Below are 22,494 nucleotides of genomic sequence, written 5' to 3' on the forward strand. Positions count from 1 at the left end.
CACCCCTACTAACGTGTGTGTGTGTTTGTGTGCGTAGTCACATCCACCCCCGGCTTTCAAATCAATTTATCAAGCATTTATGGACATTGATGGTCGAGCGGTCATGGAGAGTGATCAGGGTTACATTCGCCAGGGTCGTAGGGAAGTGGCCAAAGTGACAAATCCTGAATAATACTGCTGATGACACTCCAGAAAAGCTATTTTGAGCTCATAAAGCAATGTGTGTATGGGGAGGAGCTGTCGAAAATAACCTCAGAATAGCAAGGGCCTCATAATGTGAATAAATTGGATTTTAATGTCCTTGTCAAGTCGAATGGTTTCCCATTTGAATTCTCTGGAGGCCGGTACAAGCGCACTCCGAAGCTGCTTTCCTACTTGACCTAAAATTCCCTTTAGCTAGGGAAAGGGAAAATGGTGCTAGCCTTTTCTTTTCTCTGGCTTTATCTTTTTGCATCATTCCCTTTGACTGCTCTTCTCTCTCACTCAGAAGCCTCGAGACAGTAGACGATTTAACAGATTTAGCTTCTTTATTCACACACAGCTTTGGGCTTAATCTGCTTTGTGTGTTTCAGTTTGCATATTCCTTTCATATCAGCTTTCTGTTTCCATTCTCTTCCCTTTTCTATTCTTCCTTACATCCATCTAACAACCAGGACCCGGTTGCACAAGCTCTTTTTAAGTTCACATTAGGTCTTGCTATCATATAAGTGTTAACTACAGTAAGTGTAGTATTACTGAGTTAAAAGGGTTTCAAGTTGTTTTAACGCCCAGAAAAGTTAACACCCACTTGACACTCTAGGCTTTATTATTATTTAGGCCTGCATTTAATTGAAATGGGGGAACTACATTAAAATGACCCCTGTGTACGGTTTGTTATTAACGTGACATTATTATATAGACCTTAACCTATTTTTGTACCAGGCTATTAACATGTTTTAAAATCTGCAGTAAGTTGAAGTTGGCCATTTTAACATGGTGTTTATGGGGATTGGCTCGATTTTGGAGCCAGCTTCAAGTGGCCATTTAGGGAACTGCAGTTTTTGGTACTTCCGCGCAGAGGTTGCTGCTTGTTCTTACAAAAATAACACTTAAGATAATACAATATTATAGCAAAGCACATACACCCACACACGGGCACATTCCGACATTGATAAAGTAATCTTTTGTATCACAATTGCTTCATTTTTGTCCATAGAAATATTCAATTACAGCATTCCAGTAAACACAAACACTCCTCCGGCCTGAACACTCTCTCTTTGCCATCTCTACACTCACACAAACAACACCAATGCAGCTAGAACCACCCAAACTATCTAGACACTGACCACACATGGTTCAAAATAGAAGCATCCAAGGCCCTGAAATCCATTTCTTCTTTTTTAAACATGCAGAGCACTCAAACGCATACTTTCAGCATGCACACTCGCTGCCTGTGTCTCTGAAGGGACTGCTACCTCCCAGATATACTGTGCAAGAGAAAAGCCGCTTGAATTATTGAAGGCAGAAGAAGACAGAGGGGGACCGAACTTGTGTTTGAAGGAATGAGAAGGAGGTGGACCGACAGACTGAGGTAGAGAATGGAGGGAGAGAGGGAGAAGAGGGAAAGCATGGATACATATTGGGAAGGATGGTACGAGAGGGAGGAGATGCCAGAGGAGGAGGGACAGTAAGGAGAGGTAGAGGTAAGTAGAATGTGTAGTTTTCCCCGGTGGATTGTTGCCCGCTGATGTTAAGAGGAAATGCCTAGATCAGCACAGGCTTTTACCTACGCTGAGTTTAACTTGTCGCAGAAATACATGCGTGACACACACATTAAGGTCCGTGCCCCGTGGGAGCAGAGGAGAAGAAGGGAAAGAAAAACAGACACTGTGCAGTTATGTCTTCTTCATGCTCAGGTTACACCGCTCAATAGAGCTGCACAGGCTGTTGGGCTTTTTGCGCTTTATTGCTCATGTCGCTGTGTGTGTGTGTGTGTGTGTGTGTGTGTGTGTGTGTGTGTGTGTGTGTGTGTGTGTGTGTGTGTGTGTGTGTGTGTGTGTGTGTGTGTGTGTGTGTGTGTGTGTGTGTGTGTGTGTGTGTGTGTGTGTGTGTGTGTGTGTGTGTGTGTGTGTGTGTGACATTCTGTATGTGTGTGTAGGTGTGATATAAACTGGCATATCTGGGGCCCTGACTTCCCCTGGTGCTGGCTTTGTATCAGTACCCAGCTGAACATGGCTGCAGATCAATGTCATCCCACACACACACACACACACACACACACACACACACACACACACACACACACACACACACACACACACACACACACACACACACTCACACTTGGACTAGTTTACTGTTTAAACAGCAGGTGGCACAGATAACAGCCACTTAATCCGCAGCCATTTGGACAGCCTGACTGTGAAACCCGCAAAGTTTATCCATCTACTCAGAAATATTCTTGTTTTATTTTGCGTATTTTTTTACGAGTGGTTTCACTTTTGTTTACCTTGCTGCAGGGATGTAAAGGTGAACTTAAGGACACTTTGATTTCACTGTTTGTCGCAAACTTTAGACCACAAGTATACATTTTGTGGAGATGAAAACGTAGGCAGACCACTCATATTCGGCAGGGCTGAATTCAACTATCACTCACTGATGTGTTCATTTAACTATTAAACTACGCTTCTCAGAGGAATCACGCAAAACCCCCTACAGTAAATATTGTGTTTACGAAGTATGTGCTCAAGTTTCTGGCAAAAAAGGAATTTAGCATAGAAAAAGTATCAACTAAACAATTATTATAAACAATACAGCAGCGGTTTTATAATAACACATAGGAAGATGGATCAGAGTTTTGCCTTTGTGAGATCCTTTGGTTTCTCTCAGTGGTTCTTATGTATTTTACTTCACATCTTATGTTTAGCAGAAAAAGAAATTCGACATACAGAGACTTTAATTTGGCGATAAATCAATGATATCCCCAACGCCATTGTTCAGCATGAATGCAAAACATGCCAAAACCATAAATCTAAAACCCTGAAGAAATTGCAATAATGTCGTCCTTGTTTATATATATTTTTATTTACTGCTTTATTCCTGTGTGCTGCGTAGTCACCTGCACTTCAGTGATTAAAGCTGAAGTGTGGCAAACTTTCTGACGAGGTATTTGTTCCTGACAGACCATTTTTCCTCCTCATTGTGAAAGCTGTCAGCCGGCTTGTATTTAGTGCCGGCCACCTGTGATGACGCTCACACACACGCACACGCACACACACACACACACACACACACACACACACACACACACACACACACAGACACAGACACAGACACAGACACAGACACACACACACACACACACACACACACACACACACAGAGACAGACACACAGACACACACACGCACACACACACACACACACACACACACACACACACACACACACACACACACACACACACACACACACACACACACACACACACACACACACACACACAGACACAGACACACACTCTGGGCTGCCATTCAGTCCCTGCTGTTGCACCCCTGGCTCAAACAGCGTGACGGTATTCACAGTCGTGTGTGTGTTTGGGGGAGTGTATGCGGGTGTGTGTTTACGTGAGCATGCAACCATACATGTGAAATGTTTATTGGCAAGGCAATCTCCTCCCACATCGGCAGAAAACTCATCCGCAGGGAGGCCTTCCCCCCCGCTTTCATCATGCCGCGTGGAAAGTGGGAAATAACTAAGGGTGAATGGAGTGAAGTGGAAAAGTATAGATGAGGCAGGAAGTAGAGGGGGAACATGAAAGAGGAGAGAGCAGGAAAAGAGAGCAGGAAAGTGAGCGATCAAGCTTTAGCTAAAGTAAGGAAAGCGAGCGAGGCATGTGACGCGGTGAAGGCCCTACCGGTCACCATGGCAACCCTTTAAAGGCCGATCCCCAATGCAATTAGAGCGGCTTTGAGGCAGCCAGTCTGAGAGCAGCGGGTATGAAAAAGAATGGCAAGGAACAGACAGACATAAGGGAAACAACGCAGCTGAATGAATGTAGACCAGCTATTAAATGGTGCTGTGATTGCATGGGATGATTGTGCGAGGGCGGCCATTCTTCTGCACTGTTTGTGGGATTTTTTATAATAAAGACCACTCGGGGAAAGTACGTGTATGAGCTCATACTCAAGTGTGTGCAAATGCTAGCGAATGCACACATTTGTGTATGGATTTGTGTGTGAGAGAGTCAAATATGCACTGGGATAAATTGATCATTTGGATCCCAGAATCCGAAGCAAAAGCAAACTTTACACACGTAGGCAATACTTGAACAAGACAAGACAGAGTGGGAGAGGGGGAGAGAGGAGGCAAAGGTTTGATTCATAGCAGCACAGAGGGATAAGGGCTGAGGCTCAGGCCACCAAGGTGATATTACCAATGAAATTAAACCTCAGAACTCAGTACTATTATTGCTTGCAATCCTCTCAAGTCCTATCTAAGCCTATTAAGCACCAAGGAGCACAGCACATCCAGGAACATTGAGTACCATTTTCTTTGGTGGACATGAGATGTGCTTGGTACTTATTGCTTAAACTAACAAACAACTTCTTAATCTAACGGGTTGTACTTTTACTGTTATGTCCTTCACGATAGCAGCATGCAAATGTAATATTCAGGGTTTGCGTCAGGAGGGCCTTGGCTGTCCGTCCCATGAGGATCACATTGATTAGTTTGTCTTCACACAGCGGATCATCTGCCTTTTTATTAAGCCCATTCTTATGCTATCATCGTCATAACCAGTGTCTGACTTGTGAATACCAGTCACGACAACAAGCAAGCCGGCATCACGACTGGGAAATTAGTTTGATTAAATACGTTTTTCATGGATGAATCACAGATGATTAACATCAGTCAAAACCAGTAATTGAAATGACTTAATGGATATATTGAAATATTGACCACCAACAGTGTCGGCTGAGCTAATATGCTTCAAACAAAAACCATGTCTGATTATTAACACCCCCAATTAACTGATTTCATGATTTGCCTGCACCAATGTATCCATTTTCCAATTGGCCAGTTGTGCTGTGATGAGAGAGTAAAGCATGAATTGGACTTGTCTCAAAACGCAAGGTAGCAAAACTAGCTTTGCGCCCCATCATTTAATAATGGAGATGCATTTGCTCTAGTCGCTCCATTGCTCAGGTGCTTATGCATATACAAAATACAAAGATCTTGCCCTCAGGGACCTTCAATCCACAGGAAGTGGCAACATCACAAAAACCACATTGTTTCGACATTTCTCTCCCACAAAACCCATTCTGCTTGCTTCATGTCTTGTCATAGGGGCGGTGTAAAATACTCTAAACGCTGACCTTATGAGACATGGACTCTACTGCTAATGCAGCGAGTCAACTTCAACTCTTCCCTGTGGGGAAGGCTTGGAAGGGAAGCAATGAGATATATGTTTCCGTGCACATCCAGGGCAAATTGATGGCTTGTGTTGTGTCCATAGCCTACTGAGTGTTTATAATGTAACATTTTCACTCCACTGCCCCCGATCCCACGACCCCCAGAGGCTCCGCTGCTCTTTCCCGTCTTTATCTTCTCGTCGTTTTCCTACTCTCTCTCCTCCTCTCTTCCCTCCCATCTCCTGCTGCTCTTTCTTCTCTCTGTACTTTCTTCCGCACACACACCACTGTCTTTATGATTCTGCTCTGTCTTCATCTTTCTTCGTCCTTCATTTAATTTGCTCTTTTGCCCTCCTCCCTCCCTCTGGCTCTCTTGTCAGGCGTGCTTGTTTTATTGCCTCATACAGTATCTCAAAGCCTACAGCTAGTCTTCGCTTCTCCATTCCTCCCCACACACACGGTTCCCAGTTTCCTCTTTTGCCTCTGTCACTTGGTAATATCTCCTTCCTCTTTCCATTTCTCCTGAGCTTACACACTCCATCTGTCTAATCACTTGATCGTCTCCTTTCAGTCTTTCCTCCCTGTTTGTCTTTCCCTCGCATTTATTTTTTTCCTATGCCTCGTCTCTGTTTGCGCCTCCACCGCCAAGTGTTATCCCTTCCTCCTCTTCTCCGTCTGTCTCTGTGTATTGGGTCTTGTCCTCAGCCCACAGCTTGCTTGACAAATGGATTATCTCTCCAAAGACACCACATAACCATCTCCAGACCTCTTTATTTAAACAGCTACAGCTATGTTATAGCTGTCATTTTGCAGATTGCTACTAGCGAGGGGACAGCCCCTGTCAGGCACACACATAAGCGCATGTTTTGCTGCAATTTCTTCCCTTATCTTGAGGTCTTTTCACACATCTCATGATAAATCACACTATATCTGATCCTTGACGATGTTTTACTACCTCTTGGTTCAGGCTTAGTCATACTGGAGACTTCCAAGATGTCTCAATTTGAAGCTTTATTGGAAAAGAATTGAATGTCAAATGATAAATAAGTACAATTATCTCAAGTGTCAGCGACTTGACCTGCAGTGACCTCCCGCTCAATCTTCCATCGATCCGCCAAGACCGAAATATTAACATGAAGGAGATCCCAGGTGGGCCCTTCTGCTCTAGGGACGTATAAGCTTTGAAGTCGGGTGAAATTAAAGTAAATTATTCAAGTGGCCTGTGAATAGCCCCCTGTACAATATTGGATACATTATTCAAGTGGCCTGTGAATAGCCCCCTGTACAATATTGGATAGGTTAGCTCAGAATGGTTAAGGCTTTTTGAAAACTGCCCTTTTGTGTGAATTATTTAGCATTTTCACAGTGAAAGAGTCCAGTTAAGGCTGGGGCCCCTTCACTCCTGGCCCATATTACTGTCAGGAAAAAAGTTCAATCGACTGCACGTCTGTGCACTACAACCATGACACCAATTATCCTGACATATCTTACAAGCTGCATACCGGCTGCATTTAGTTCGTTTAGATTTGACCTTTGTCTTCTTAATGATGTTTTTATTTGATTAATTTCATTATTTTCACAGTATTTTCAGGGGTTTAGAGTGTGTGCAAACCCACCTCGCCTGCAAATAAGAACTTCCTAAGAAACATTAAAACTGTTTTTCATTTGTCATGATGAAGAAATGATTAGTGTTAGCCTTATTGAACTGCAGGGGAAAGAGCAGGGGCACTACATCACACAGGAAATGTAATTTATGTCACAAAGCAACCACACTGATGACATATTGAGAATGTGATTGATTGATCATACAATACCATCAATTCATAGTCATAATAATCAAAAGACTTGTTGCAATGTAAGGCAAAAAGGGGGTAAAGATGAACTGAAACATTTGCAATACCTCAGAATTTCACACTAATAACCCAACAGTGTATTGGCTGTTGAGGAGTGCTGACTCTACTATTGGGTTATTATTGGATTTGCCTTTTTTTTGTGCACTGCCCCTTTGCTGTTGACAATGTAAATGTCATCAGGTGGGACGGATAAAGGTTGTCTGATTCTGATTATGGTGCAGTAAATGATCAATGACAGACACAATGTACGTGCCAGCTGTCTACTGTAGGTCCCTTTGAAATGGACTGCTTCCACTTGAGCAATGGTGAGAAAAAGGTAGAACTCATTTATGATATTCTTCAATTTTGACATGAGTTAAATGACAAAATAGCGTAGCTGCTAGCCTGTTACTGAAGCTATGTGGTGCTATTTAAAATGACGAATACAAAAGGAATAAACTGTGCTGCTATTTTTGTGTTAATTCAGACTCGTTTCGGACTACATCACCATATTTGAAATTAAAACAGGGGAAGCTATTTATTTGAGTTTGATGCTAGCGTTATGTGCTCTAGATCCTGTATCTGAAATAGTGAGATTAATGCAAATCAGTTGAACCCTGTTTGTGCGAAAGTGTGTTTATGTGTGTGTGTGTGGGGGTGAGTTCTTGTAAGGTGCAGCCTCAGTAAGTCCATGCCATTTAATCTCCATGTCATTATCGAACCAGCCCTGCGTTCCATGTGTGTGTCAGCGAGTGTGTGTGTGTCAGCGAGTGTGTGTGTGTGCGTCCCTACCTCCGTGATTATTACATATGGCTTACGTTAGAGGATGGATGGCATGTTGCTGAGATTCACAGCTGAGGGAGCAGCAATCCCAGAGAAAGAGAGGAAGATGGATGGAGAGAGCATACAGAAGGGAGCACCGAGAAGCTGAGGGGAGGATTTCTTTGAAGGGCTGTGTGGGATGCTGTGTGACGGGACACATACTGTAGAGAGGGCTGTGACACATGTGGCACAGACAGGTGCTATGGTCACAGCCACATACTGAGTGAAAGACAGAGGCAGTGTGAAATATTGATGTGCCCTACTTACAGCAGCTGAGCAGAGACAGGAGAGGGAGGGTGGGAGGCTCGGATGATGTTAGATTTTGGAAGCGAGCAAACCATGATGTTTTTTTTTTTTCTTTTTGTACATTACATCGCGCCAATTTGTTTGTGGGTGTGGGTGTGTGCCTTTAACTTGTTTAGCCTCTTGTTCAGGCAACATGCAGCGCAGCTTTTTACCAGCTGTGTGTATGTATTTGTTTTCAAACCCTCAGTTCCTCGCTGCTGTTGCCTTATTAATTGTTGCGGGCTTGGCTGTAAACTAGCCAAAATATAGAAGACTATATCGCTTTCCCGGACACACACACACACTGCTTTGAAAGCCTGCAGCACGCTCCCATTATCCCATCTCACACTCTTCGGCACTGTTTGACCAAGTTTAGCCCTTTCTTTATCCGCCCTCCTCCGATTCGAACGAGGTGGGGAGAAGCAGTGGTCCCTGAATGAGTCAGCAGAAAAGAAGCTGCCCCACGTTAATCAACGCTCCCAAAGTCCACACTGGAGCAACTAAGGAGCTGTGCCGCTTTAGCCTGTTTGCTCCAAGGAATATCTTAATGACCAAAAAGGATTTATGGAGGCTAAGTTGCAGGCCACCCTGGCGTTGAGTCTTTGAATTTATGCTGTTCTCAGCAGCAGGCTTAATTCAATGAAGTGAGCACGATTCACCTGAGGGCTGAGATAACTATTACAGAAACCTAGCTCACAGCGCTTAACTCTCACCTCCCCACTTGTTAGGTGTGATGTGTGATGAAGGAATTTAAGATGCTTTGAAGATTTCGCCTCGGGCACAAGAGTCCTTAGCATGTAAATAAGGCCTCTACTCCCTCTGCCCGACCTCCTGTCTGTTGTTCCTGTCCTGAGCTCAATACACAACAGCTTTTTCCCATTTGAGTGACAAGCCAGCCTCTTCCTGTCACAGGGGACAGCATCTCACAGACAACATTTTATTATCCCTCCGACTGGCATATGTATATTGGGGCCTTGGACGCAGTGTAAGACATGCTGCCAGATGAGAGAGAGAGAGAGAGAGAAAGAGAGAGACATTTTACCTCGAGCCTCAGGTGACAAATTGGTTCAATGCATTCAGGACTATGAAACATGATTTAACAAATTGAACATGCTGTCATTCAAGATAAAATAAATGAGAACATGTCGGTGGGATTGACCGGCTAGAACATATGAAGCTTTGACTGAGAAGGTAAGACACGCTACTGGCAAGCTTCAGTGTCATGGACAAAGAATATTGTATAAGGCCGTGTTCTTATAACTGAAATATGCGAAAAGTAAATTGATAAATCCCTGCGTAGAAATAAGCAATACGAATGGGATTTTTGTTGTGTAGTTGTCATGACTAGTGCTAGGTATAACACCTCAATACTTTCTTTGGTACAGACTAAACTTTGTATATACTATCAAGTATCAAAAACGGTCAAGTACCAAAAGCTGCCAGCAAAAGTCTGGTCAGATGTGTGTATTGCATTCTTTGACCAAAGACATTGTGTTAAAAATGTCAAACCCAAACGGGAGAACCCTTTTGTCCTTGAAATATAATTGACTATTCAGTTTCACGTTTAAGGTAAAGATATATTATTCATGAAAGTGTTATTTTTACATTGTTTCTCTCATGGGTTTAGAAAATGATTCAGTTTGACTCCTGACCCAGACAAATACATAATGGTCACATTCTCCTGTTTTGACAGAGCCATTAAAAAAAAGAATGAATGACCCACACCAGAAGTAATATTTTACTTTGACAGCATTGACTGATTTGGGGCACATCCAGGAAATAGTCTGAATAACACCTCGCTGCTTTGTCTATTTTCAAATATTCTCATTACTGACTTGCACACCCTAAACACACCGGTGCTCCGTTAACAAGCTCCTGTTAACGGATACCGCTAACAAACAGGTTGGAAGTTACATAAAACTTGTGTGACTAAAAGAATAATTGTAGCGCTTGTCATCCCTTCCTATAAAGTCTTTATCTGTTTTTTATGTTTGTCCATCTGTCTCTCTTTTACAGCACTCGTTGAATAGGCTCATTTCTCTGGGAGCAAAGCATGCTGGGTAAATGAAAGGGGGCAACTGGCACAAGTCAAGCAGATGGAGATGTAGTGAATGTGTACGCGTGTTTGTGTGTGGGGCGGCGTCTGGCAGGAGTCAAACGGCTGTGGATTTATCAGCTCCCCAATGGAGGCCAAAAGCAGTGCTTGCCAGATCCCACACACACACACACACACACACACACACACACACACACACACACACACACACACACACGCTCCAATATTTCTCCCTCTCTTTCTTTTGCCTGTCTTCCTCTAGGTGTTTTATTGTTTCCATGCACCATCCATTATCCCTCCATCTTTTTTGTGTTTTCTTGGAAGATGTCACTCCTTTCTCAAGTATCCTCCCTCTTCCCCCTCTCCTCTCATCTTCTTGCTTCTTCGTCTTTTCCATTGGCATTCCCAGGAAGTGACAGATGCCGGGCAGAAAAGGAGAGATCTTGAAAAAGAGGCTTGATGTTTTGGAGCTCTTTTATTCAAAAGGAAGTTCTCTCCTTTATCAACAGTCTAACAGGCTGCTGGGCTCAGTCGTTCTGCTTTTTCTTCGACAGTTTACTTGCTGGGTGCCAGGGCCTTCACAGTTGGTGCCATAACACACTCACACACTCATACACACACACACACACACACCGAAAGACACACAGATTTCTTTTTATGCTTCAATGTGCACTCAAACAGGAACACACTGACACTTTATTCAACAAAAAAGTGCTGTCACCCAAAACAAATATTAACAAATCCATCACAGTATTTGCGATTTTTTTTTTTTTTTTACATAACAGCTGATTTTTTTCAACAAAGCCTCTCGTTTCCAAAAAATGAAGGTCACTTCTGTTGTAAGCGTATTAGCAGGAAACACTTGGAACGACTCATTTCATCTCCAAGTCTGTTGAAGCTGCTGTCCTCTCCTTCACTGTTCATTTTAGGATTTAAAGGAATTCTTCAAGGCGCAGAGAAAAATAATCCAGTGTTTCCATAATCCTGAGTGGATGTATGCACTCACCCGTTCACTTTCACACACACACACACACATTTTCAAATAAGCATAAGAGTGATCACACACACACACACTGGCGCAGGTGTTCGCCGTGTTTCTGATAACCTGCAGAAACGGTGTGTGACAATCATTTACCGTTGCAATCTTTATGGCTCGGTACCAAACAGGATTTGTCCCATGTGTGAACCAAATCTTTGATGGTGTCCACGCCTCTGAAATACTCTAAGATGTTGTGGCCTTTTCATCCCATGCAGCTTTATTCATCTGAAAAGAAAAGAAATAGGCTTGTCAATCAGCCTTAGCGAGGCCACCTGGAAATCATATGATTATGTTGGGAATACTTTGCACGTTGTCACTTTGTAATGCAAAGCGGATGAGGGAGTGATTGAAATTGTGATTGAGTGTGTTGCCAATGCTCAAGGACTGTCATGCATGTGAGGAGGGGACTAACATATGCTGTCAATGACACAATATTGTCATGATATAATTAGAAAAAATAAAGATAAAAGGGATTTGATGCATGAATGACCCAAACATTTCCATCTCTCTTGTACAGTTAGTTATCAGCATCACTAAAGTGGCTTGGACTTGTTCTCATTATTTAGTTGAAGGTGACTTTTCCTTCCTTTCCCCAGCCTCATTTCAAGTTGAGGATGAGCCATTTGGCATTGCAAAACTTTTCTATTTATTGTTTGTTTGGCTGAGCTTCATGGATAAGGATTGTTTTGAAGACAACAAACAGCTTAATATGTTTTAAAGTCACTCCAGAGAGGATTGAACACAAAAACAGAGGATATGAAAAGCCTCTTTTAGATCTCTGTTATGCCATACTGCACAGCGATAAAGGAGATGGGAAGTGTTTTCTTTTTTCCTTTTTTTTGCTGTCTCACACCTTTTAAAAGTTCTGCAGTTTCACAAACAGGAACCCATCCACTGCCTGACAGAAATACCAGGACGGTATACATCCTGAGCACACTGAAGAATACCCGAGATACTCCATAAAGCAGCCAGTCCGAGTTAAGAAGTTTAATTGGCCAATGTGTCAGCGGAGGAACAGGGTGTGAAAGGAGTGTGGACAACTGCAGAGAGAGTGCCTCGCCCTCCAAGCTCTCTCTGATTTACAAGGTGTTACGGCCAAAGATGTGTTGCTGTCTTATCACCAGTCTCCCTTGTGTCTCCACTGTTACATTCAATGCACACGTGAGAAAGTTGAGCAACTATGGAGCTGTCGTTGCGTTGGTGTTGATTATTTCCTGCATTCTGGGTTTGTAATGCCTGACTGCGGTCCGGGAAAACTGTGGGAAATTGACATCTTTGAGAACATGGGTTCATGTTTGAGTCCGGATCACAGCAGAAAATGGCACAGAGGTCATGCTTAACGGTAGAGAACTATTTGATCAACTATGAGCTAGTAAGCTAACCTCTAAAACACAGTTGGGGAACAACAGCTTTCTGAGCTTCTTTCATTCTCCTTGAGTCCCCCTTGTAGTTTGTTCTCAGGATTGTGCATCATTTCCTTCATAAACAAAGCGTTATTGAAGTGGGATAAAAAGCTCTCTGAGCAAGCAAGATTAATAACTTCATAATAACTGTATTTATTTAGCAACTTTAAAAGAGTTTACAAAGTGCTTTGACCGACAAAACAAAGCAAACGCAGCATACCCAGAAGGCAATATAATACAATAAGTCAAACAGAAAGGCCAAACAAAGCAAGACAGAATTAAGGTAAAAATGTTAACTGAATTGCTAGCTGGACAATTATGTTTACACCGCTTATTAAAAAGATGAATTTGCACCATTGTTTTCTGTTTCTTAGCTTTATTTTAAATAACTGCCCTTTTGTGCAGGGGTGACCAGCAGAGCAGGTCGTAAACATGTAGCGTGACACATGGCTAGCTAATAGTCTACGATAGCTTCCTCCATCTTAGATTCGTTGGCTCTCCGTTCCCTCAAAGTTCACCAATGTCACGACAGCTTGCATTGGTCAAAAGACAAGTTGCACAGTTGTTCTTCTACGCAGAGTGAATTTAGTTGCTTTGATTTCCTTCTGATGAATTTTAGCAAAGCATTTTGAATGCTGATGTGAGCAGTTACTTCAAGGTAAAGTCGTCCACAAAGTCAAAACAATCAAGTATCTCAAACTTATGCTAACACAAACCTCTAAGTGTTTGTGTGTTGCTTTGTGTGAGCATCTCTGAGCAGGCAGGAATGAGTAGGAGGACTCCCTCAAGGAAAGACCTCATTTCAAGGCCCTTCCTGTCGATATTACAGCTACAAAATCAGACCTCCCAAACCGCTGAGAGCAGCAAATAGTACATACTAACACACCCACAAGCACACTCACCGACTCCATTGACTAAGGGAACGTTTTATTACCAATCTCTGCCTGATACTGCTCCCCTGCTACAGTTGGAATTGTGCGGAAGCAGTTCTCTCCGCTTTGTTTACCCAGAGCGTGCATGATGTGCTTTTGCATGCACATCTGTGTCCATGCCTTTATATCTATTTGTGTGCACATGTATGCAAATTGGTGCACACTGGGTGTTTTAATAGCATGCATGTGTACATTTGTCCATGCACCGTTTGGCCTGTTTGCTCAGTTGGTAAAACAGGTTGCACTATCTGGACAGAGATGTGCAGTGGTGCAACACAAAACTGAACTGTCCAATGTATCAGCCCTTTGCCTTTGAATGTGTTGCCCATGATGCATGTTTAACATACTGTGTGTTACCTTTTGCATACAATGTTGTGCTTTGAGTGGTCCAAGACACTTAATAACCCTACATTTAAACATGTAGATGTTCATAAGAGGCGGATAAGCCTTGGTGATTAACTTTAATACAGCTGTATTTATTCCTTAGCATAGAGGAATTATGAGAAGCAAGAAGATAGGGAAATCCATCTCATAACCCACGCATTGACTGTTATAAAAGATCTGTGATCAGCACGGTAAGCCTGTTCTCAGTTAGGATAGTCCCTTATCCCCATAGATCCCACCAGAGCCACGAAAGATCCCTAGCTAAACCTGGTTTGTACAGAAGAAGAAACTCAGTCCTCTTCTTCCATCTGTTGTAGATTCTGCAGACTTAAAGTGTATCTCTCGTCTGACTATACACCTTGCTTTAAATCTGCGGGTAAATAAGAAAGACTGTTACAGAGAGAAACCAAAAGGTGCGACTGATGGAGAGAGACAGTGAGAGACAGAAAGACCCACTGAGACCCCCCCGATCTCTTCCCACCTGCAGTGTTAATGTGAATGGACGGCAGTGGGTGTCAGACAAACTGATGTCCGTCACAGTGTAGTCCATCACATGTACTTCCCCAGGTTGTGAAGTTGGACACCCACGGTGAACTCAAATGTGAAAAAAGCTCAAATGCAAGCACGCAATCATGAATCTTTAGATTTTCACTAGGGATGTCCCGATCACCTTTTTTTGCTCCCGATCCGATTCCGATCATTTGATTTTGACAATCTGCCAATACCAATTTTTCCCGATCCGATCTTTATGCAATGCATTAAGAGAAAAAAAAGGAAAAAAGCATTCAAGTTGTCCCTTAAACCCCACGTTCTCCACCACAGATAACGGCTGGTCATCCAACGCGATGAATTCAGCTATCTTGGCTGTTATTTTTTTGGCCTTTTCACTGTTCACTCGTCGTGTTGTTGTTGGTGTTTGTTTCTCAGGTGGCGTATTAGATTGGTCGTGTTGAACGTAGCTCTGTTCTTTCCACCACGTGGAACCTCCGCCTTGCAAACATTGCATCTGGCTGTTACACTGCCTTCGCTTTCAATTTTATAATACTTCCAAACTCCTGACATTTTCTCTGTCCCGACTCCCGAGTCACCAGCTGAACGTAGCCTCTTGTTAGCTTGCTGCTACTATTAGACACTGCGCCCACTCTGTTGCCAGATTTGAGAGAAATAAGCAACCAGGTCTATGAAAACAAGCCCAAAAGAAACAACACATACATGATGTTGTGTAATTTTAAACCAAAACTAAGGCCTCAGGATGACTTTAAGACGTGAACATGGTCATTTTTGTTTTGTAACATTAAATAAAATAATAAAAATATTTATTAAAAAAAATAAATAAATAAAAAAAGATTCCCGATCCCCGATGTTTTTCTCCCGATTCCGATCTTTTGAATCACGTGATCGGATCGGGACATCTCTAATTTTCACCAATATAGAAGATATGGTTCCACATTGACAGGTGAAATATTGGACAATAGTGAGTAACTCCCTCATATGAATGTATAATTATCGTAACACTGGATGTGGGGAATTGGCTTGGCCAGCAGCGGCTTCAATATTGAATAGATGTATTGTGTAGTTTGCTTCTCAAATGATCAAAACCACTTAAAAGTTCTTCCCTGGCTCATTGTCCACTGGTTCATCGAATAGTTGATTTCCATTGCACACCCACCCTTTTGTTCTTCGTCCTCATTTTAAAATGTAGCACTGTCATGGACTAAATTGAATGGTTGTATTGTTGAATTGATTCAGTTCATATTTGAACTCACACTCACACACACACACACACACACACACATACACAAACACACACACCACACACACACACACACAACACACACACACACACCACACACACACACACACACACACACACACACACACACACACACACACACACACACACACACACACACACACACACACACACACACACACACACACACAGATCTCTGCTCCCGGGTCATGCCGATGCCTTCCAAAAGCATAATAAAAACATAATTTAAACAGAATAATTCATCGGTTGAAGCATTGTCAAATCACTGCTTGTTTGTTGACAGAAGCCTGCGATACTGTTTATAGTACAGTTTGCAATATTTTTTCATTAATATATTATTACCACTTCGCTTTGTGAGTGTGTTACTGCAAAACTAACCATTCAAACTTTGATAAATGCACAGAGCTCCAGGAATAAAAGGATAGTGACCTAACAAAGTTACCCCAGGAATAGCTCAGTCACTCTGGGTCCAGCCCTCCGTCAGCCTCACTGCTTCATCAGGACTGGACCATTGTACAGAAGTCTTCATCAAATTGATTTAGCTAAGTGGCCATTTATCTTAATTAGCTAATGAATAGATGGTTGAATGGGATGGACATAGGGTTGTTTTACTTTAAGGAAGCACGTGTGAGGATTTACAGTATCTCCCTCCTTCTTCTCTTCTTTGTTTTATGTTTGTTATGTTCGTTCTGTCTGTCTGTGTGTCTGTCTCCCTGGCTGGGTGTGGCTGACCCACTTCTGATTCCCGCCAACTCACCTTCGCAGCTGCTGCTCATCATCCTGATTTCACTACTCACCTTCACCTGCTTATATGCCCGGTCCTCTCATCCAGTATTCACCAGTTCGTCGTTTCACCTCGCTGGTAATTCGACTTGGTACATGTAGTTTATGGTAAAACTAACTCTCTGTGTTCCTGCCGAATCTAACCTTGTGTTCTCCGTCAGAATCCATCTGCCTACTCCTCTGCCTGCCACATCCAGCCACGTACCTCTCGTCTGAGTATCTCCGTGCTTCCACGCACACCGGCTCCAACCTGTCAACTATCGCCAGCTCTGGATCAGCGGCTTTCCTCGCCAGTGTACCTTCGTGCTTCCACGCACACCAGCTCCTTTCCTGTCGACTCTCACCAGCTCTGGTCCCCCGGCTCTCCTCGCCAGAGTATCTCCGTGCATATCCGCACCACCTCAGTTAACAAACCCTGGCTTTGGGTTTATTGGATATTTAACCCCTCGTCTGACTCTATATAAGGTTTTTGGTTAATAAACCTTTTTCTACCTCAAAAGCTCTGTTTCATCGTCCTGTGTTCAGCATTGTGAGTTCACTCCTGTAGCTACCGGTGAGCGTAACAGTACGAACTGGTCACTATGAGCTCCGCTGACGCCGGATCGGATCCCGCCTCAGTCCAGCACGCCATTTCCCATCAGGGAAATCTTCTGGGCCATCATGAGCAGATGATTCGAGCCTTAGTGGAGAGCAATCAATCCATGGCTCTAAACGTCTCAAACCTTGCTGCTCAGGTCTCTGCTTTGACGTCTTCTGGTACACTTCCTGCCTCCTCCTATCCACCTGTGGATTCCACTCCATGCCGGGACTTCCCCATTGCCGATCCTGAGCCTTTCCACGGAGAGGTGGAGAAATGCAGAGGATTTCTCTTTCAATGCAATAAGGTATTTCGCCAGCGCCCCGTGTCTTTTTCCTCTGATGGAACTAAGATTAACTATATGTTGAGTTTGCTTCGTGGAAGAGCTTTAACCTGGGCCGAAGCATTGAGTTCTTCTGTGGATTACAATACACTTTCCTTTGGAGTTTTTTCGGATCATTTTTCCTCTGTTTTTGATCATCCTGAACACTCTGGCTCAGCTGCTAATCGTCTGTTGAATCTGCAACAAGGAACTCGAACCATTGCAGATTATTCCATCGAGTTTCGCACACTGGCGGCAGAAGCCCGATGGGACGAGGCGGCTTTAAGGGCTGTGTTTGTTAGGGGATTGAGGGATCAACTGAAGGATGAGCTGGCTGCAAGAGAGGAGCCTGCTGACCTCCAATCCTTAATCTCCTGGGTTTCTCGTCTCGACAGCCGGCTGCGGGAGCGCCGTGCGGAGCGCACGCAGCGTCCTCCTTTTGCTTTGCCTTATCAGCCAAACAGTTCTCCCAGGTTTGCTCCCTCTGTGTCCGGACCATCTGGCTTCACCTCACCAACCCGCGTGCCCACTTCTGCTATGGTGGAACCTATGCAGTTGGGACGCACTGGATTATCCCCTGAGGAGCGCCTTCGACGTATTAGGTGTGGAGAATGCCTGTACTGTGGAAAGGGTGGCCATATCCTCTCTGGCTGTCCTGTTCGCCCAAACGCAAGGGCTCGTCAGTGAAGTTGGGGGTCCTGACGAGTTCGCTTCCTACACCTATTGTAGCCCCAATTTTGAGCCGTTTTTTGATTCCTGCTAGACTTTGTTTCAACGCTCAGACATTGCCCCTTTCTGCTCTCATTGACTCTGGAGCTGAGGATAGCTTTGTGGACGGTGAACTAGCCAAACAGCTGGGGTTACATTTGGAAGCTCTAACAGAACCTCTGACAGCATATGCTTTAAATGGGAAAAGCATTTCTAAGGTTACACAGCAGACACAACCGTTAACCTTGTTTATTTCTGGTAATCACAGAGAGGAGATTCAACTGAAGGTTATTTCCTCACCAGCAACCCCTTTGGTTCTTGGATACCCATGGCTTCGCACCCACAATCCACATATTGATTGGGCCGGAGGAAGAATCATGGAATGGAGCCAGTCGTGCCACCTTCACTGTTTACAGTCTGCTGTGCCTCCCGTCCCTGTCGAACCTAAGTCTGCTCCTTGTGTCTCTGCTGAAGTTGACTTGTCTGGTGTTCCTGAAGTTTATCACAGCCTGAGTGGGGTCTTCAACAAGGAGAAAGCTCTCTCTCTCCCTCCTCATCGTCCCTATGATTGTCCCATCAATCTGCTGCCTGGAGCTCCTTTACCCACCAGCAGGCTTTATAATCTGTCTCGGCCTGAAAGAGAGTCCATGGAGAGATACATCGGTGACTCTCTTGCTTCTGGGATAATTCGTCCTTCTTCCTCTCCTCTGGGTGCTGGGTTTTTCTTCGTGGACAAAAAGGATAAGTCTCTCCGACCCTGTATTGACTTTCGTGGGCTAAATAACATTACAGTTAAAAACAAGTACCCACTTCCCCTGATAAACTCAGCCTTTGAACCTCTCCAAGGTGCCACCATCTTCTCCAAGCTCGACCTCAGGAATGCCTACCACCTTGTTCGAATTCGCCAAGGAGATGAGTGGAAGACAGCTTTCAACACCCCCCCTTGGTCACTTCGAATATCTTGTCATGCCCTTTGGACTCTCTAATGCCCCCGCTGTTTTCCAGGCCTTGGTTAACGATGTCCTACGAGACTTCCTTAACCGATTCGTGTTCGTTTACATTGACGACATCTTGATTTTTTCCACGAGTCTGGAGGAACATCAGGACCACGTCAGTCAGGTGCTGCAAAGGCTGCTTGAGAACAAGCTGTTCGTCAAGGCTGAGAAGTGCGAGTTTCACCAGGAGCGGGTCAGCTTCCTGGGATATATCATCAGGCAGGGCAAGTTGGAGGCTGATCCAGGAAAGATCCTAGCTGTCTCCGAGTGGCCAGTCCCCACTACTAGGAAGGAGCTGCAGAGGTTCCTGGGTTTTGCTAACTTCTATCGCCGGTTCATCAGGAACTATAGCAAGGTAGCAGCTCCACTCTCCAGTCTCACTTCTGTCAAGATCAAGTTTACCTGGACTACTGATGCTAACAAGGCATTTCTTCTCCTCAAATCCTTGTTCACATCTGCCCCCATACTCATTCAGCCGGACTCAAGCAAGCAGTTTGTGGTGGAGGTAGATGCATCTGACATCGGGGTTGGCGCTGTTTTGTCTCAGACGGCAGGGCCAGACAATAAGCTTCACCCATGTGCTTTCTTCTCTCGCCGTCTTTCCCCAGCTGAGAGAAATTATGATGTGGGCAACAGAGAGCTGCTGGCAGTGAAGATGGCGTTGGAGGAGTGGCGACACTGGCTCGAGGGCAGCGAGCAGCCATTCCTGGTTTGGACTGACCACAAGAACCTGGAGTACATTCAGTCTGCTAAACGGCTAAACTCCCGACAGGCCAGGTGGGCCCTCTTCTTTGGTCGTTTCAACTTCTCTCTAACTTATCGTCCTGGTTCCAAGAATACTAAACCCGACGCCCTGTCCAGGTCGTTTTTGTCTGAGGGACCAGTCACGTCTTTTGACTCTATTCTTCCCCTGAGCTGTGTTGTGGGTGGCCTCACCTGGGAGATCAGTAACTCCATCCAGGAGGCGCTATTGGAGCAACCGGACCCTGGTTGTGGCCCGCCAAACCGTCAGTTTGTCCCCAACTCTGTCCGTTCTCAAGTCCTGCAGTGGGTCCACAGCTCCCTTTTCGCTAATCATCCTGGTGCCAACCGCACACTCTCTCTTCTCCGGAGACATTTCTGGTGGCCAACAGTTGACAAGGACACTAAGGAGTTTGTTTCAGCCTGCACTACATGTGCTAGGAGCAAGGCCTCTCATCAGAGACCTGCAGGATTGCTCCAGCCCCTTCCTATCCCAAGTCGACCTTGGTCTCATATTGCACTAGATTTTGTCACCGGCCTACCTCCCTCACAAGGAAACACAACTATTCTAACAGTTGTAGACCGTTTCTCCAAATGTGCCCATTTTGTAGCTCTGCCCAAGCTTCCCTCAGCCCTGGAGACCGGTCAACTTCTCACCCAGCATGTTTTCCGCCTGCATGGAATCCCGGCTGACATCGTCTCCGACCGTGGACCTCAGTTCATCTCTCTGGTTTGGAAGAATTTCTGTCATTCACTTGGTGCATCGGTCAGTCTAACTTCTGGTTATCATCCCCAGTCAAACGGTCAAACTGAAAGGGCCAATCAAGACCTGGAATCTACTCTCCGCTGTGTTGCCAATCGCAATCAATCTACCTGGAGCTCCCTTCTACCCTGGGTGGAGTATTCCTTTAATTCACTCACGTCTTCTGCAACTGCTCTCTCTCCTTTTGAAGCCTCCTTAGGGTACCAACCTCCCCTGTTTCCTGAGGAGGAGAGTGAGTTGGCAGTTCCTTCTGTCCAGCATCACATTCAACGGTGCCGTAAGATTTGGAGGGACACTCGCTCAGAACTCCTCCGGACTTCTACCAGGAATCAACGGTCAGCTAACCGTCACAGACATGCCGCTCCCCATTACACCCCTGGACAATCAGTTTGGTTGTCTTCCAAAAATATCTCACTCCTCACCGAGTCAAAGAAACTGTCCCCTCGGTTCCTTGGGCCTTTCCTCATTGAGCGCATTATTAACCCCTCTGCTGTCCGCTTGAGACTCCCCAGATCCATGAAGGTTCATCCAACCTTTCATGTTTCCCAGATCAAGCCAGTCCACACTAGTGACCTGTGCCCTCCAACCATTCCCCCTCCTCCCCCCCGAGTCATCGATGATCATCCTGCCTACACTGTGCATCGGCTTATGGATGTCAGACGCCGGGGCAGGGGCTTTCAGTACCTGGTTGATTGGGAGGGTTACAACCTGGAGGAACGTTGCTGGGTGCCTCGGTCACGCATCATGGACCCTGTCATGGTGAGGGAGTTCCACAGAGCACACCCTGACAAGCCTGGTGGTCGCCAGGAGGCTCCCGTGGAGAGGGGGGTACTGTGAGGATTTACAGTATCTCCCTCCTTCTTCTCTTCTTTGTTTTATGTTTGTTATGTTCGTTCTGTCTGTCTGTGTGTCTGTCTCCCTGGCTGGGTGTGGCTGACCCACTTCTGATTCCCGCCAACTCACCTTCGCAGCTGCTGCTCATCATCCTGATTTCACTACTCACCTTCACCTGCTTATATGCCCGGTCCTCTCATCCAGTATTCACCAGTTCGTCGTTTCACCTCGCTGGTAATTCGACTTGGTACATGTAGTTTATGGTAAAACTAACTCTCTGTGTTCCTGCCGAATCTAACCTTGTGTTCTCCGTCAGAATCCATCTGCCTACTCCTCTGCCTGCCACATCCCAGCCACGTACCTCTCGTCTGAGTATCTCCGTGCTTCCACGCACACCGGCTCCAACCTGTCAACTATCGCCAGCTCTGGATCAGCGGCTTTCCTCGCCAGTGTACCTTCGTGCTTCCACGCACACCAGCTCCTTCCTGTCGACTCTCACCAGCTCTGGTCCCCCGGCTCTCCTCGCCAGAGTATCTCCGTGCATATCCGCACCACCTCAGTTAACAAACCCTGGCTTTGGGTTTATTGGATATTTAACCCCTCGTCTGACTCTATATAAGGTTTTTGGTTAATAAACCTTTTTCTACCTCAAAAGCTCTGTTTCATCGTCCTGTGTTCAGCATTGTGAGTTCACTCCTGTAGCTACCGGTGAGCGTAACAGCACGCAATGGAGCCCAGTTTATTAGAGAGCAGTTCCCCTGTAGCATTGCATAAGAAAAAACGTCCTGCTGGTTTTATTTCACAAGAGATACAAAGTGAATGACAGATCAAACACAGAGGTTAAAAAAGAAAGA

The sequence above is a fragment of the Trematomus bernacchii genome, unplaced genomic scaffold (assembly GCF_902827165.1).
Source record: "Trematomus bernacchii unplaced genomic scaffold, fTreBer1.1, whole genome shotgun sequence".
Classification (NCBI taxonomy): Eukaryota; Metazoa; Chordata; class Actinopteri; order Perciformes; family Nototheniidae; genus Trematomus; species Trematomus bernacchii.